This window comes from Mus caroli, unplaced genomic scaffold, assembly GCF_978045245.1.
Source record: "Mus caroli unplaced genomic scaffold, Mus_caroli_1 scaffold_6, whole genome shotgun sequence".
Classification (NCBI taxonomy): domain Eukaryota; kingdom Metazoa; phylum Chordata; class Mammalia; order Rodentia; family Muridae; genus Mus; species Mus caroli.
The window spans coordinates 143,147,615-143,159,268 of record NW_028227261.1 but is presented as its reverse complement, the minus strand read 5'-3'; the positions used below and the strand labels follow the sequence as shown (position 1 = coordinate 143,159,268).

General features: G+C 43.8%; 1 pseudogene; it reads right to left on the bottom strand.

The window, feature by feature from the left end:
• Positions 1-2,912: 2,912 nt before the first annotated feature.
• On the bottom strand, positions 2,913-8,603 carry LOC110292387 (eukaryotic translation initiation factor 5 pseudogene; annotated as a pseudogene).
• Between the last annotated feature and the right edge of the window lie 3,051 nt (positions 8,604-11,654).

Here is an 11,654-nt window from a genome sequence, read left to right as displayed (position 1 = left end):
CTTTATATGCCCCAATATAGGGGAATGCCAGGGCCAAAAGAATGGGAATGGGTGGGTAGGGAAGTGGGGGGCGCTATGGGGGACTTTTGGGATAGTATTGGAAATGTAATTGAGGAAAATATGTAATAAAAATAATAATAAAAAAAAAACAATTTAAAATAAAAATTTAATAATTTTTAATTAATAATTATGGGGGGAGGGCCCAGTCCTTTGTGGGTGTTTTTATTCTTGGGCTGGTGGTTCTGGGTTCTCTTTTTTTTTTTTAATTTTATTTTTTTATTTTTAATATTTTTATTACATATTTTCCTCAATTACATTTCCAATGCTATCCCAAAAGTCCCCCATAGCGCCCCCCACTTCCCTACCCACCCATTCCCATTCTTTTGGCCCTGGCATTCCCCTATATTGGGGCATGTAAAGTTTGCAAGTCCAATGGGCCTCTCTTTCCATTGATGGCCGACTAGGCCATCTTTCGATACATATGCAGCTAGAGACAAGAGCTCCGGGGTTCTGGTTAGTACATCATGTTGTTCCAACAATAGGGTTGCAGATCCCTTTAGCTCCTTGGGTACTTTCTCTAGCTTCTCCATTGGGAGCCCTGTGATACATCCAATAGCTGACTGTGAACATCCACTCCTGTGTTTGCTAGGCCCCGGCATCGTCTCACAAGAGACAGCTATATTTGGGTCCTTTCAGCAAAATCTTGCTAGTGTATGCAATGGTGTCAGCATTTAGAAGCTGATTATGGGATGGATCCCTGGATACGGCAGTCTCTAAATGGTCCATCCTTTCATCACAGCTACGAACTTTGTCTCTGTAACTCCTTCCCTGGGTGTTTTGTTCCCAATTCTAAGAAGGTGCACAGTGTCCACACTTTGGTCTTCATTCTTCTTGAGTTTCATGCGTTTAGCAAATTGTATCTTATATCTTGGGTATCCTAAGTTCTGGGTTCTCTAACAAAGCAGACTGAGGAAGCTTTAAGGAGCAAGTCAGTAAACAGCACCTCTCCATGGCCTCTGTCTGCATCAGCCACTCTCTCCAGGTTTGGCCATGTGTGAGTTCCTGTCCTGACGTCCTTTGATGATGAACTGTGCTATGGAAGCATAAGCTGAATAAACCTTTTCTTCCCCAAGTTGCTTTGGTCATGGTGTTTCATCACAGCAATAGAAGCCCTAACTAAGACAAGTTGGTATCAGGATAGTGGAGTATTGCTGATCATGTTGTTTTGGGGAGGAGTGTGGAAGGACTTTGAAACTTTGGGCTAGAAAATCCATTGACTGTTCAAAGCTTGGCGAGCTGTTCTGTAGGAGCTTGGAAGACAGGAAGGCTGAGACCCAGCTTTTGATGTTTCAGGGGAGGTGTAATGATTCTATTGGTGCCATTTGTTATTCTGAATTAAGGTTCTGTGGTTTTGGGTAATTGAGGCTGAAGAATCTGTCATGATTAGCCAGCAAGACATCAGAGCTACTCACATGAAACCTTTGCTTTGCTGGGACCCTTGGTGCTGGTTAGCTGAGCTGAAGATGATTAAGAAGGTGATTAAGAAGGTGACATCTGGATTGCAAGCTTGTACAACCACTCTGGAAGTCAGTCTGGCAGTTCCTCAGAAAATTGGACATAGTACTACCGGAAGATCCAGCAATACCTCTCCTGGGCATATATCCAGAAGATGTTCCAACTAGTAAGAAAGACACATGCTCCACTATGTTCATAGAAGCCTTATTTATAATAGCCAGAAGCTGGAAAGAACCCAGATGCCCCTCAACAGAGGAATGGATAGAGAAAATGTGGTACATTTACACAATGGAGTACTACTCAGCTATTAAAAGGAATGAATTTATGAAATTCCTAGGTAAATGGATGGACCTGGAGGGCATCATCCTGAGTGAGGTAACCCAATCACAAAGGAACTCACACAATATGTACTCACTGATAAGTGGATATTAGCCCAGAAACTTAGGATACCCAAGATATAAGATACAATTTGCTAAATGCATGAAACTCAAGAAGAATGAAGACCAAAGTGTGGACACTTTGCCCCTTCTTAGAATTGGGAACAAAACACCCATGGAAGGAGTTACAGAGACAAAGTTTGGAGCTGTGACAAAAGGATGGACCATCTAGAGACTGCCATATCCGGGGATCCACCCCATAATCAGCTTCCAAACGCTGACACCATTGCATACATAGCAAGATTTTGCTGAAAGGACCCAGATATATCTGTCTCTTGTGAGACTATGCCGGGGCCTAGCAAACACAGAAGTGGATGCTCACAGTCAGCTATTGGATGGACCACAGGGCCCCCAATGGAGGAGCTAGAGAAAGTACCCAAGGAGCTAAAGGGCTCTGCAACCCTATAGATGGAACAACAATATGAACTAACCAGTACCCCCCTGGAGCTCGTGTCTCTAGCTGCATATGAATCAGAAAATGGCCTAGTTGGCCATCAGTGGAAAGAGAGGCCCATTAGTTGTGCAAACTTTATATGCCTCAGTACAGGGGAACGACAGGGCCAAGAAGTGGGAGTGGGTGGGTGGGGGAGCGTGTGGGGGACTTTTGGGATAGCATTGGAAATGTAAATGAAATAAATACCCAATTAAAAAAATAAAAAAAAAAGAAGGTGACATCTTCTGGGAAGTGTTTCCTGAGTCAGCACACAGAGCTGTGTTCCAGAGGTGGCCAAGGTTGTACCTCATGCTAGCAGCCAGACTTGGCAGTTTAAGGGTCACCCAGTGTAAGTGGTGCGGTTATGAAGGCATGAAGGGGTCATAGAGAACATCTGAGACTGGCCATGTGAGAGGCCAGAAGAGGCCATTGGTGAGAACCTCAGTAGCAGTTGAAGGCCCAGGTCTGAAGGAGTCATGCTGAGATGTCGAGGCTTGGCACCATGCACTGCACCTATGACAGATCAGCTAAACTTGATGCATCTCCGTCATCCTTTCCTTTCCATGAAGAAGGTGCCCCTGAGCCTTTTTTGTTGTTATGACAAAATCTTGGGAAATGGCGCCTGTATTTCTTGCTTTGCTCTCACATCTTCTCATTAAAGAGAACTTTGGTCAAAACAAGAGGACCCATGGTTTTACATCCAGTTTTTCAGCTTCATTGACAATTTATCAGATGGATCAATAACGCTGTCTTCTTATCCAACAGGATGTTTTCATGCCCTCCTACAGTTCTTGCCAAATCCTTGCTGAGTGTCAGACATTTTGCATGGTCACTGGATTTATCCACTCTGCACCTCAGTTGTATCGCCCCCTCCCCTCCCATGCAACTGTCCTCCTCCTCCTCTTCCTCCTCCTCCACAGCTTCTATTGTTGACTAATTTTACTTGGTGGTGGAGGTGGTGGTGTCTCATTGCTGGCTGTGGAGCCAGTGTTCTCATCCTTTCCTTTCCTTTCTTCCCTGTACCACTGACATTATTCTCAGGTGGGTTTCTGAGATTGAATGTACCGAGTTTATGATGTGTATAAGCATGCCTCAGTACCCACAGGCTTTACAAGAATTACCTATTGCTTGCTTCTTTGGAAAGACATGTAGATCGGCTTCAGAACTCTCACACTCAGGAGAGAAGAGTCTTTTAATGACTTTTTAAATCCATCCAACATGTCTTGCTGCTTATTCACCTCATGAGACCCATCCACAATGTTAACAGTCATTTTAACATCAAACTAGGTCTGTGCTCCCAGCTTACAACCAAAATACCTAGTGGGATACATTAGAAGCCAATTGAGTGCCTTTGTAACATCAATCATGTTGACCATAGCTGTCTGGATTCTGTTCCCTTTGCCCTTAACCTTGGCAATCAGAAAGGGTATCTTGTATCTTGTAGACAGAACTGGTCTGTCACACTGTCATTGACAACAACAGATATTTTGGCTTATTAGTAACTTTATCAATCAGATGAACAGATCTTGGCTTACACTTTTTTGGTCTCTTCTATCTGGAGAAGAAGGGAGGGTATCAATGACTGCAAGAATTCTCACTCAGGCTCTGACATGAAAACCTTTCACCACTGAGGCTGTAAGCTTGCCTTCTGTATTTCCTCAAAACAGGTACCAACAGCTGCGTGACAGCTCTCTGGAATGGGCTCTCTCTGACTGAGACTGGAGTTTTAATATGTTTGAATTTGTATAGACTGGGATTTTAAAAGTTATTATGTTTCATATAATGAATATTAATATACCATCTTCAGGATAAATGAGAAAGGAAAGGTTCTAATTGAGAAGGGATGTGTTCATGTGTTAAGCCTAGCAGTAAGGGTGTACGCCTTTAATTCCAGCATTTGGGAAGCAGTGGCAGGCAGACGTTGAAGCCAGCCTGATCTACAGATCGTTTCAGGACATCCAAGAAACCCTACTTCAAAACATCCCCATCCTACCCCCCCAAAAAAAAAATAGAAAAAAAAGAGAAAAGAATACCAACATGTTTGTGGGTTAAGTTGACATGGGATTGGTTCCACTGGCTGGTTTTATGTCAACTTGACAGAAGCTAAAGTCATCTGAGAGAAAAGAACCCCAATTAAAAAAATGCCTCCATAATGTCAGGATGTACATCAACCTGCAGGGCATTTTATTAATTAGTAATTTACTCGGGAGGGCCCAGCACATTATGGGTGGTGCCATTTCTGGACCAATTGTCCAGGGTTCTTTTGTAAGGAAGCAGGCTGAGCAAACCACGGAGCAAGGTAGTAAAGCAGTACTTCATGGTGTCTGCATCAGGTTTCCGCTCTGCTGGAGCTCCTGTCCTGACTTCCTCTGATGATGATGTGGAAGCTTAAGCTGAACTAACACTTTCCTTCCCCAAGTTGCTTTGGTCCTGGTGTTTCATACAGCAGCAGTGACCATGACCGAGACTCTGTTCTCACTGAGGATGCTCGTTTGTTCCCCATCACCTGCACAGTGCAGCTATTAACCATCTATGTCAGTCCCACAGCATGGCACCCTCTCCTGGCCTCCTCTGCACCAAGCATGTATGTGGTGTACATACCCACATACTCACATGCAGACATTCATAGACACATGAAATAAAAATAAATCTTTAAGAAAAAGCACCAGGTCTAAAACATTAGCCAGCAGGATGATCTTTATATGGATAGCTCTATATTCAAAGTAAAAAGTTAAAATTCAATAATGAGGGCATTTTTTTTGTTTGTTTTTCCTGACAGGGTTTCTCTGTAGTCTTGGCTCTCCTGGAACTCACTCTGTAGACCAGGCTGACCTCGAACTCACCGAGATCCACCTGCCTCTGCCTTCGAAGTGCTGGGATTAAAGCATTATCACTGTCCAATAAGGACAAATTTTAACATAATCTAAGTCAATTACTTTTTAAATGTATGAGGTATAACTCATTAAAATATTCTGTCATATGCCCCATATATATAGAATTTATTTATGGTATATGCTTTACTACTTTATTAACTGAATCTGAATTTTTAATACTCCTCATATTTAAATTTGTGATTTTTTGGAATACAAGAATGCCACCCTTCAAACTCTGAACAAGTTCATTATATAATGGTTTAAATAGACATCTAGTTTAAATATAGAGGTTTAAATAGCTACTGATGTCCTCTTCTGGCCTCTCTGGGTACCAGACAGAACCCCCACATGCATGAAGACATTCACACATAAAATAAAATAAAATAAAATAAAATAAAATAACCTAAAAAACCATAACTTTAGTAACTCAGAGAAATTTGCCTTTCTTTTGAGAGATTATCATATAATATCCACTTTCTAAATATTAGCTTAATCCGCATGAGAGCAAACCAGGGGTAGAAACAGAAGAGTGTTTGCCCAGTTACTGAATGTTTATTGATGTGCCTCCCATACCAGGTATAAATGTATTGTCTTCTTTAATATTCTTGAGAATTCTGCAAGATGGTGGTTAAGAGCAACTGCTTGCTTTCCTTTCATGCTGATGTGATACACACAAGGTAACTTCAGAGACAAAAGCTTTATTTTAACTCAGTTCCCAGCGAGGGTCCTTTGTGGTGGGGGACTTGTCAGAAGCTTGGAGCAGTTGGCCACATTTTGTCTGCAGTCAGGAGGAGAGAGCAATGAGCCTATGCAGGCTGCTATGCTATCCCGGGTTTTGTCTTTCCCAGTTAGGGAATAGAGGGAAGCCATAGAGGGCTGGTCTTTCTGTTCAACTGATTCTCTCAAGATTCTCCCACCCATGGGACTCTGTCCTGACAAACTGACAACCAACACTATCACATAAGCATTATGAACACACTTGCGCTGAAGAACAAAGAGATGAACAGGTGAAATATCTCAGACAAGGTCAACAGGGGTGAGAGATATTTCTAAGTTTTTTTTTTTTTTTAACATTCATTTGTGGTGTATGAGGTGTGTGTGTATCACAGCATGCATGTGGAAGTCAGAGGACAGCCTGTGGGAATCAGCTTTCTCTTTCTACAGTGTGGGTCCTGGGACAATACTCAGGTCAGAAAGCTTGAAAGCAAAGGCCTCTCCCTGCTGAGCCATGGAAACAGCTTGGAGGACTGTGCTTGTGTGCCAGATGTATATTTTATTAAGGTTTACCAAGCAGCCCTGTAAAGTACTGTTAGTTTCTGAGTTTGCAAGTATGTCACAGAACTGCTTAAGGACAGGGCTATCATTTGACATCTTTCCCTGGTTGTCTTCTGATGGACCAAGAAGGCATCTAGGCAATGGAGAGACAGACCAAGACTGACGAACAGTATGCTGGAGAAGATGACAGAGTCCATTGTTTTAAATGTTTGGTAAATTTTCTTTTAATCTTACCCATAGGGTACTGGCTTTATGTTGTTCCCAGGAACAACACTCAGTTTAAGAACAATGACATAGGGCAGAAAGTGACTGACTGTGGTTCCTCTCGGACCCCCACGGTTACCAGGCTGAGAGACTCAGCAGACCTCACTGGAAGGCTGACATCAGTGAACTTCATCTCCAGCCTGTTCTGAAACATTCCATCCTTTAGTCTTCTGAGTCACCCTACCTGCAGCTTCTAGGACTCTGCTTCATTTCAGGGTCCATAGACAAGCCCATATGTAAATAATGCTTTTACTCTTCCTGATTTCATAAAAGTAGAATCATGACTCAGTTACATTCTCCAGAGAGCTAAAGGTATACTCACATGTGTCCAGGGCAGGAGTTAGTCACATAAACAGCACAGAGTTGCTAGGCAACCCAATACACAATTAGTTTTAGCGATGGCAGTGTTTGCTCTTAGTTCCGGGATGTTCTGGGGATGCTGACTTAAGTTCCAAGGACACAGGTGTGGAATAGCCATATGTGGTGTTCCTGTGTCAAGCCTGCATTTTTCTTTCCCCTTCGCAAGGGCCCCTGGATTTGGTTTACATTTCCTGCTCAAGACTGCAATAATGAGATGTGAAAATGGGAGGAGGGGGATGGCAGCCAGCTCAGAGAACATGTGAATATGACCTGCACGTGCATGTGTACCTACATGCCACAGTTCAGTTCTATGAATGCTCAGGCTGGCTTGTCTTTCACAGCCCCTTTCCCCAAAAGCCAATCATACCAGGGTTGGCTGTCTCCTGCTATGTATTTTTGTTGCAATTGTTATTGGTTTTGGTTGTTGAACCTTCCTAAAGTTAGGAAGAATTCCCGCTGTCCCTTTGGAACTTCCCTCCTTTTTCTAAACTGAGGAAGACAGAGAGGAGAGGCTTTCTGTCTGACCAGATTATACTTTCAGGAGTTGCACGGGTCACAAGTGACATGAAGGAAAGAGGGATGGCTACGGGACAATTCTTTCTCATGACATGGGCAGTAGCCTCTTAGCAGGCTTTCCCCTGACATTAACAGCTGAGGTTTTTCGAACCCTCCTCGTGGCTAAGCTTACTCCCCCATCCAGGCTCAGGCCACTGGCCCACCACAGGAGCCCTCCCATCCCCAGTCAGTATCAATTCCAGGGGATCTTTCTGCTTAAATCAGCCAGGATCAGTTCCTAAGCTTGACCCAAGATTCCTGAGCAGACACTTTCCCAGGAGCGTTCTAGAGTGTCTGCTCATTTCTCCTAGCTGGCAAACCATGCAAACTCTGGATTAGAGGTCTACTTTATCACAGCTGTAGAGGAGAGGTACTGGAAATCGGCTCTGGGCTGTGTGAATCAAGGACCATAATCCCTCCAGAAATGACTGAGGAACTCGGATCCTTCTTCCAGATTTCAGCAGCTGCCAGGATTCCCTGCCCCATTGCCTCTGGATGTGGTTACCTTATTCTGTGCTTTGCCTCTGTGGTCACATTACCCTGCCTTCCCTCGGTGCCAGTGTTCCCTCTGCCTTTTATAAGGACATGTAATTGTATTTGAGATCCACTTCCACTCCAGGGTAATCTTCCATCTTGAGAGCCTTACTCACATCTATAAAGACTGCCCTCCTATTCCCTCCCTCCTCTTTGCCATAGAAGGCTGTGTTTACAGGCTCTAAGGGTTAGCACATGGGGGCATCTTCTGGGAGGCATTTTCAACTGTTTTGAGTACCCTCAATGTATTCTTCCATAGTTCATGGCTGGTTTATCTCTGTCTCCTTTACTAGACTACGTACTGCAGGGGTACTCCAAGGGGCTCAGGGTCCCTTGGGGTCTGTTTCTGAAGTACATGATGTCTTCACCAATAGAAACTTACCTTCCACCTCTGTAGTGTAGCCAATGGCAACAGCAATAAGATGGGAGTCTTTAAGCCAATGATTCTGGCTACATCTCAAAAGAGGGCTTCTTGTGTTTGGCACTGGGGTTTTTGTTAGGTGGTCCGGTCTTTTGTTTTTCTCTTATCACAGCAGTAAACTACCCTTCAGTTTCCAAAGCAAATCTCTACATCAACATAAGAGATTTTTCTTTAACCTTGAAACATGATAACTCCTTTTTATGGTGCCAAATGCAAGTTGACCTGTCTCCCCCAGCCCCCGGTTATCATCAGCTTCTATTCACTCTAGGAAAGTTGCTTTTCTTACTCTGTCTTACTGATATTTACTTTATTGCCCATTCCCCAAACACAAATTCCCTCAAATGCTTTAGTTCTCTTCTTGTTTGCTCAGAGGAGACTCATAACCTGCCAAGTGGCTCCATCAATTGCCAAGTAGTGCTCTCTGTCCTATGCTTTCGCAGCCCTGCACCCCGGGTCCATGCTGCTTAGGAAGTTGGTTCCATGTGTGTCTGGTCCTGACCAGCTGCAGCCTGACCTCTATCTCTGAGCCAAGTCTCTAACTTTTGACTTCCCAGGGAAGGAGCTAAAGGACAGGGTGAATGACACTTGTAGGGCAGGCACACATGCGCAGGTCCAGTCGGTGTGGAGAATAGAGAACACTGTCTTTGCAGTGTCTGCTGCTACACACTGTCGTCAAGACCCCTTAACCCTGGAGGAATGACAGTGTGGGAGGAAATTATGGAGCTGCCGACTTTCCTCAGACTTATGCATTGCAGCTGATAGAGCTATAATGTTCAGTATCCATGGATTGCCAGATCATCTTTCTTTTATTTTTTGAAAAATATAAATTGTTTTCATATTTTTTTAGAGATTTATTTATTTATTTTACATATATGGCTTTTTGTCTACCTGTATGTCAGCACAACACAAAAGGGCATAAGATCCCATGGGACTATAGTTATAGATGGTTGTGGGCTGACATGTGGGTGTTGAGAGTTGAACTCAGAACCTCAGGAAGAGCAGCCAGTGCTCTTAATCACTGAGCCATCTCATGAGCTATCTCATCTTTCATACAGGAAGATAATATTTTGATGCTGTATACTTAATCATTTCATGGATACGTGTGTGGTATGCATGTGTGTGTGTGTGTGTGTATTTGTTCATGCCTGTGCATGTGGAGGACAGAGATTGATGCCCAGTGTCTTCCTCAATTATTCTGTTTACTGAGGCAGGATCTCTTGATGCAAACAGAGCTTGCCAATTTGGCTAGTCTTCTTAAGCCAGCTTGCCCCTGGCATTGAGTCTCTATGTCCCAAACAACGGGGTTAGCAGTGGACTGCCATACCTGCTAGCTTTTATGTGAGTGCTGGGCATCCAAACTCTCTTCTTCATGTTTGCATGGACAGCACTTTATCTGCTGAGCCATGGTCTTAGCCTTCGCCCCCATCTTTTTTTCAATGCTTGGGTTGAACCTAGGGCTTCGAGCATGAGAGGCAAGTGCACTACCACTGAGATAGTTTTCTTCACCCACGGTTGCTATAGTTTGGATTTTTTGGTTTTGTTTTTAAAGATGGTTGTTTTTCTTCTCTTTTGAGACTTGTCGAGATCTCTGAGATCGAGCCTAACAGGACTGGCATGGTTAACTGTACTGACGCTTACATGGTAACTAAGCAGAGTTCCCGAAAGGGCTCTACTGGGATTCAGTAACCAGAGAATGCTACAAGAACTTGCAGTCACCCACATCGGAGTGCGGGAGTGTGTTTCTTGATCGCTTTGGCAGTAAAACCAGGCCATAAGAGCCATATGATCTTTCTATGTTGTGTAGAGACATCATAAGACCCTTAAGACTTTCCTTGGTCTGTTATTGTCAACTTGACACAAACTAGAGCCACCTGGGAACAGAGAGCCTCAATTAAAGAACTGCTTCCATCAGGCTGGTCTGTAGGCAAGTCTGTGGGGCATTTTACTGATTAATAATTGATGTGGGAGAGCCCAGAATGGCTCTTTGGGTGGTGCCATTTCTAGGCAGGAGCTCCTGGGACATATAAGAAAGCAGTTTTGAGCCATGGACAGCAAACCAGTAGGCACCATTCCTCCATTTCCTATGCTCAAGCTCTTGCTTGAGTTTCTGTGCCAACCTTCCTTGGTGATGGATTATTGATCACTACCTAAAAGTGTAAATCAAATAAGCCCTTTCCTTTCCAAGTTTCTTTTGGTATTTTATCACTGCAACAAAGGTAGAGTGGGCTGCTTTTGGGCTATTGTAGGACTGCCTCCTCTGGTGTTGGGAGACTGTCAGCTCTGGCCAGCTTGTCTCAGACCCCACCCCTAAAGATGCAAGATCTTTGGCTAGAGAGTCCCAAAGCTCAGGAATCTATTCTTTCTTTCTTCCCATGCCTCCACAAGAAAGTAACACACATAAAACATTTCCCACTTTTCCCTCAGAGTTTAGAACTCCTTCATGCTTGGAAAGAGAAAGTGAATGTCATTTGTATTAATTTCCAGACTTTTAAAAACACTGTGTGTGTGTGTGTGAGAGAGAGAGAGAGAGAGAGAGAGAGAGAGGATGAGAATGTATATCATTTGTGTATGTATACCAGTGGAGGTCAGAAGAGGGTCTTAGGTTCCTTGGAGCTGTAGTTACAGGTAGTTGTGAGCCACCTGGGTGCTGGGAATGGAACTTGGGTCCCCTGAGCCATCTTTGCCATCTCTCCAACCCCAAAACTTCTGGGGTTTTTTTTTGTTTTGGTTTTTCGAGACAGGGTTTCTCTGTGTATCCCTGGCTGTCCTGGAACTCACTCTGTAGACCAGGCTGGCCTCAAACTCAGAAATTCGCCTGCCTCTGCCTCCCAAGTGCTGGGATTAAAGGTGTGCGCCACCATGCCCTGTCAAAGCTTCTGTTTTAAAGGTTGGTTCAAAATTTTCCTGTCATTGTCCATCAAGTCTCTGGACTGGAAAGGGGCAGAGATAACCAACCTAATTTTACTGCCCTTTCCTCTTTTCCCAAT